Source organism: Lutra lutra, chromosome 18 (genome assembly GCF_902655055.1).
Source record: "Lutra lutra chromosome 18, mLutLut1.2, whole genome shotgun sequence".
Taxonomy (NCBI): domain Eukaryota; kingdom Metazoa; phylum Chordata; class Mammalia; order Carnivora; family Mustelidae; genus Lutra; species Lutra lutra.
Window position 1 is genome coordinate 35,802,146 of NC_062295.1, and position 7,038 is coordinate 35,809,183.

A 7,038-nucleotide genomic window follows, 5' to 3' on the forward strand; every position below is an offset into this window, starting at 1 on the left:
GTAGGCTTACTGGATGAAAAAGTGTAAGAGGAAAATGAGTCATGTGTCCATAATTGTATAAGCTGGATAATTGCACCTATTCACGCAGGAGAGAATTTCCATTTTGACACAGAGAACTCACTTACCCTTTCACACTTTTACTGGCTGCAAGGATTTTTTGCAGACCAGCTTCTGGCCCTCAATTCTGCACAACTTGTTTCTCTCTCACAGAGATGTGCGCCACCCCACCCCCCCCTCTTCCCCGCCCCACCACCACTCCGCATCTCAGATACACTTGCAAGAAAGAGCTTGCTGCCCAGGTGTAGGAAGTGTGGTCAAGATCCTGCAGTCAGTGTCTTCTAGGCTGGCCTCACCTATGGGGGGGGCACCTCACCCAAGGTCACCCCTTCCATGGGGCAACCCATATCTGCTTCCGGTGACTGAGTGAGCTGGAGGTAAAGGCTTGGCCAGTTCACTTGGGACATTCTAGCAGACAACACTTAGTCCAGAACTCCCATCCTGTGGCCGGAGCTTTGCTGGGCCTGTGTGACCATTTGGCTTCTCCATGCCCTGTCCTGTTTCTCCTTCTTCCTTCCACAGGTATAGATTTCCTGTCATTCCTCCACCTGTCTCGGCAGTGGCTGCTTCTGGAGAACCCATCCCGCGACAGTTGGAACAGGGAGGGGTGCAAGAAAGCGGTGATTAGAATGTGGGATTTGGAGCTGGCTGGCGGTGGCTACCCCATTGGGGGGTGGAGCACAGACAGCCCCTAGCAGAAAGGAGATATTCAGTTATGAAAACTTTAACTTGCCCAACCAAAATGAGTCTGTTATGTCAAAGGTAGGGCCTTGGTTGAAAACACCTGGAATCCAGGTACATAGATATATGGGCAGAGGCCTCGACCATGTCTAGCTCCCAGGGCTACCCTAAATCTTTTGAGCCTGCAGCAATGGCCCATTCCACACCCTCCCCCAAGAACTAGCATTCCCTGGAGCTGGAAGGCCATGCAAAGGCCTCTCCGCACCAGGCAACACGTGCTCCTCTCAGGACCAGCCCTGACAGGTGGGAGGCTGGCAGCTGCAGGACAGGGATTTCAGCAGATGGGGTCCAGAGCTGGGCAGAGCCTCCGCACTGACAAGATACCGGGGAGAGCGACCTCGTGTGGTAACCCTCTGTAACTACACCTCCTGGTAGGTGTGTGCTCAGGAGTCCTCCTCTGCCTGGTTCTGGGAAACAGAAGGGATGCTGTTCTGGCTCAGAACCTGGCTTTCAAGGGGACTGACAATTTCCCTGTCCCCTCTCTTGGGAAATGTGTTTCTGGGATGCCTGGGCTGCTCTGTGAGGACTCGAGCTACCCTGCTAGGGAGGTCAGGATATGGGGAGAGACCTACGCAACACAGCTGAGCTGGAAGAAAGGTAAAATATTGCAAAAACCAGAATGAGAAAAGAGCAAGAATCCAGAGAAGAAAAGAAGGCCTGGATCTAGAATCAGCCCTGGAGGCTTGTGTTGATGGTTCTGGGCTCAGAGGGACACAGGAGAAAAAGTCTGTACAGTACAGGAGAGGGTTAGGGTTGGAGATCTGCATATAAAGTAGGGCTCTCAAGAATTGGGACCCTCGGTGGGTACACCAGGGTGGAAATCACAGAGGGTGAAGGGCTTCTTTTAGCCCTGGGTTTGGGTGAAGGGAGCAAAACAAAACAAAACAAAACAAAAAACAAGTCTCCCTGAGAATTTTTTTTTAAGATTTATTTATTTATCTGAGTTGGGGAGGAGGCACGGGGGGGGGGGAGGGAGAGAGAGAATCCTGAAGCAGACTCCCCACTGAACCCAGAGCCCCATGCAGGCTTGATCCCAGGACTCTGAGATCATGACCTGAGCCGAGACCAAGAGTTCATTGCTCAATAGGCTGAGCCACCCAGGCATCCCTCCCCTGAGAATTCTTTTTTTTTTTTTAAGATTTTATTTATTTATTTGACACAGACAAAGAGAGATCACAAGCAGGCAGAGAGGCAGGCAGAGGAGGGAGAAGCAGGCTCCCTGCAGAGCAGAGAGCCCGATTCGGGGCCTGATCCCAGGACCCTGAGATCATGATCTGAGCCAAAGGCAGAAGCCCAACCCACTGAGCCACCCAGGCATCCCTCTTTTTTTTTTTTTAAGATTTATTTATTGATTGATTTTTAGAAAGAGAGAGTGAGCAGGGGGAGGGGCAAAAGGAGAGAGTGAGACAGTCTTAAGGAGATTCCGTATTGAACATGGAGTCCTACATGGGGCTCGATCTCATGACCCTGAGATCATGACCCTAGCAGAAACCAAGAGCCCAACACCCAACTGGCTAAGCCACCCAGGCACTCCTTCCTTGCAAATTCCTTTTTTTTTTAAATTTAATAAAATTTAGATTTTATTTATTTATTTGCCAAGAGAGACCCAGACAGCAAGAGCACAAGCAGGGGGAACAACAGGCAGCAGGAGAAACAGACTCCTCTGCTGAGCAGGGAGGCTGATGTGGAACTTGATCCCAGGACCCTGGGTTCATGACCTGAGCAGAAGGCAGCAGCTTAACCTACTGAACCATCCAGGCCCCCCTCTCTTGAGAATTCTGTATTTTTTTTAAAGATTTTATTTATTTATTTGGCAGACAGAGAGCACAAGTAGGGAGGGAGGCAGGCAAGGGGTGGGGCAGGGAGCAGGCTCCCCGCTGAGCAGAGAGCTCGACATGGGGCTCCATCCCAGGACCCCAAGATCACGACCTGAGCCGAAGACAGAGGCTTAACCCACTGAGCACCCAGGCGCTCCTCCCTTGAAAATTCCCAACACGACCCTACCCACCTATGAGTTTGAGGCTGGAATTCATAGTACTTATGTGACAAACAAAACAAAACAAAACCACCAAGAGACACGCACTTTATTTTGTTTTTTTAAGATTTTATTTATTTGAGATAGCTAGAAAGAGAGAGCATGAGCGGAAGGAGGGCCAGAGGGAGGATCAGACTCCCCGCTGAGCAGGGAGCCCAACACGGGGCTCGATCCCAGGACCTGGAGATCATGACCTGAGCTGAAGGCAGGTGCTTAACTGAGTGAGCCACTCAGGTTCCCCCAGAAATGCACTTTTTTTAAAAAAAGATTTTGTTTATTTGACAGACAGAGATCACAAGTAGGCAGAGAGGCAGGCAGAGAAAGAGGTGAGGAAGCAGGGGCTCGATCCCAGGACCCTGGGATCATGACCCGAGCCGAAGGCAGAGGCTTTAACCCACTGAGCCACCCAGGCGCCCCCAGAAATGCACTTTAAATTCAGACTCTAAAGAATTACCACAGGCAAGTTTCCAAGAATAAGAGTTCTCAATACAACAGCAAAACAAGCAGAAAGCAAAAACCCACACACAAGGAGAAAGCTGCTGTGAATTAGAAATGCAGAAATGAGACACTGCAATATTGGACTTGCAGAGACTTTAGTTATTAGAATCAGCAGACACAGGATAAAAAATTAAATGTGTTTTACATGTTTATGTAGATAAAAGGAGAAAAATATGAATGGGAACCAAGAGAGTATGAAAAAAATGATCTGGCATAGTTGAAAAAGAACCAAATAGAACTTTTTCAAAAAAAGACTTTATTTTTAAGCCATCTACACCCAATGTGGGACTTGAAGTCATGACCCCAAGATCAAGAGTCACATGCTCTGCTGACTGAGCCAACCAGGCACTCCCCAAATATAACTGCTATAAATAAAAGCCATAATAATTGATATTAGAAATTCAGTAGATGAATCAAGCAGTTAAACACAGCTAAAGAGAGGGGCGCCTGGGTGGCTCAGTGGGTTAAGGCCTCTGCCTTCGGCTCAGGTCGTGATCTCAGGGTTCTGGGATTGAGCCCCGCGTCGGGCTCTCTGCTCGGCGGGGAGCCTGCTTCCTCCTCTCTCTCTGCCTGCCTCTCTGCCTCCTTGTGGTCTCTGTCAAATAAATAAATAAAATCTTTAAAAAAAACACACAGCTAAAGAGAGAATTAATGAGTTAGGAGTTAGATATGAAGAAATTAAACAGAATTTATGAGGCAAATAGATGGAAAACATGAAAGAGACAGAGAATAGACTAAGAAACAAAATGTCTGATTGGGATTTCAGAAGAAAGAAAAGATGGAAAGAATGAGAGAGAAACTATTCAGAAAAACAATTACTAAGAACTTTCCAAAACAGATGAAATATCTAAATTCTCGGATTCAGGAATCCCAGTGAATCCCAAGTGAGACAAAAAAAGAAAATCCCCGCGTGCCTGGATGGCTCAGTCCATTAAGCACCTGCCTTCGGCTCAGGTCATGATCCTCGGGTCCTGGGATTGAGTCCCACATTGAGCTCCTTGCTCAGTGGGGGATCCTGCTTCTCCCTCTGCCTACCACTCCCCCTGCTTCTGCTCTCTCTCTCAAATGAATAAATAAAACTTAAAAAAAAAAGATTTTCAGATACAAAAACAGAAAGAATTTACTACCGCCTACAGGCTCTCACTACAAAAAATTCTGAAGTAGGGGTGCCTGGATGGTTCAGTTGGAAGGCCATGCCCCCCTTGACCTCGAGCCCCACACTGGATGTACAGATTAATTAAATTAATACATAACAATGTTTTTTAAAAAGTTCTAGTGTTGGGGTGCCTGGGTGGCTCAGTGGGTTAAACCTCTGCTTTCAGCTTGGGTCATGGTCTCAGGGTCCTGGGATCGAGCCCCGCATCAGGCTCTCTGCTCAGCGGGGAGCCTGCTTTCCCCTCTCTCTCTGCCTGCCTCTCTGACTACTTGTGATTTCTCTCTCTCTGTGTCAAATAAATAAATAAAATATTTAAAAAGAGTTCTAGTGTAAGATAGGTACTTGAGAAGAGTGAAAATGATCCCAAGGAGGAAGAAGGGGTGACAATTGAAAAGAATGTGAAGATAAGAATTCTTCAGTGGTGGATACTGGGAGACCCAGAGTAAGACAAGAGGGGGCACCTGGGTGGCTCAGTTGGTTGGGTGACTGCCTTCGGCTCAGGTCGTGATCCTAGAGTCCTGGGATCGAGTCCCACATTGGGTTCTCTCCTCAGTGGGGAGTCTGCTTCTCCCTCTGACCCTCTCCCCTCTCATGCTCTCTCTCTCACTTTCTCTCTCAAGTTAATAAATAAATCTCTTTTTTAAAAAAGAATAAGACAAGAGCTCAGCAACCAGCTCTCCATCAGGGTAGAAGTTCTGCATCTAGGAGACATTGGACCCAACGGTTCCCCAACATGGAATTTTCCACTATGCCTGAGAAAAAACTGACAAAATTAAAAATATCTGCTATAGCAGTGATCCCTTGTGACTCTGCAGTTCAGCTCATGAACCAACATTGTATTAATTAGTGTCCATTTAAACAGCCTCCTTCAGAGATATCCATTAGAATTTAGTATAAGGGAGGGCTAACCAAGGTTTTGGGATGACTTTCTTGAGCACGTGAGAAATGGCTCTTGACGCAGGTACAAATATTCTCATTTATTTCTGGGAACTTCAGATCATTTTTGGTAACTAAGTGGTGTGTTTTTGACAAGTAGTATGTATTTCAAGGACTTTGACCAGCACGTAAGTAAAAATCCGAGACCGGTCTTAATATTTTGGGTCACTCGTTGGCAAGCATCATTGTTTTTCACTGATCCCTATTTTTGGACATCCTGGTTGCTTCTGATCTGGCCTACACATTGGAAAGCATCATAAAACAAATTGATTTGTATAGCAAGATGCTGCCAGTTGTATAACTATTTACATACAACATACACCTGTGTATTTCATCCATGGGACTGGGGTCTTATCACCTATTCCCTTTTTGTTTGCTTGTTTGTTTTTGTTTGTTTGTTGGTTGGGTTTTTTTTTTAAAGATTTTATTTATTTATTTGACACAGAGAGAGATTACAAGTAGGCAGAGAGAGAGATGGGAAGCAGGCTCCCTGCAGAGCAGAGAGCCTGATGCAGGGCTTCATCCCAGGACCCTGAGATCATGACCTGAGCTGAAGGCAGACGTTTAACCCACTGAGCCACCCAGGCGCCCCCGTTTTTTGTTTTTTATAAGTGAAAAAGTTTCAGAGCAAGCACACAACCACTCTTCATTCTTCGCCACAGACAGATAAAACAGCCTCCTGTCAGGGCAATTCAAAGTTAAGCACTGAAAGTATCCAGATAGTTTGAAAAAGCCATCCTCTGTTCATCTCTCCTTCCATTGGGGGTACAGTGTGTGTGCCTTTTTTGGTATAGAGTCAGCTTTGTGAACTTTTTGGGGGGCTAAAAAATTATAGCACTGACAATAACACTGAAGAGATTTATAGTTTCTTTTGACGCTTCTCTAGAGCTTATGACAAAGTTTCAGTCTTACGCATCAGCAAAACCTTGTGCACATGTTCCAGTTTGCTACGTAATGTAATGCTACAAAATTGTACATTTTCTCTTCTCATTTCTTTTTTTGCACGCAAGTTTGCTGTGAAAATGCAGATCTCTGAATGTGAATGAGGTTATGTCTGAGATTTATTTCTGCATTTTATGTCTCTGAGTCCATGATGTCCTTAAGGGAATGATGAATTATTTTCTCTGTGGATGTATATACATATACATTCATGTATGCCTCAACACACATACACATGCATGTATATACTTCTTTTGAATAATATGAAATTATTTGGAGACAGGAACTTTCTGCAGATTCATTCACCAGTGAGGATCAAATTGACTGCTGGGCACCTGGGTGGTTCAGTCGGTTAAGCGTCTGCCTTCCGCTCAGGTCATGATCCTGGAGTCCTGGGATTAATGCCTGCATCAGGCTCCCTGCTCAGTGGGGAGTCTGCTTCTTTGCCCTCCCCTGGCTCATGTGCTCTTCCTCTCTCTCTCTCAAATAAAGAAATAAAATCTTTTTAAAAAATTAATTAATGATTGCTTAAAATTCTTTGACAATCTGAGGATAGTTTCTCATGGATTAGATTAAGTGGCTGAGAACACTTAAAAATGACAAAAGAGATTGGATGGCATGCACCTTGCTCTTCTCTTTTTCTGCAGACTGGTCTATGCTCCTCTGGCCCACCTGG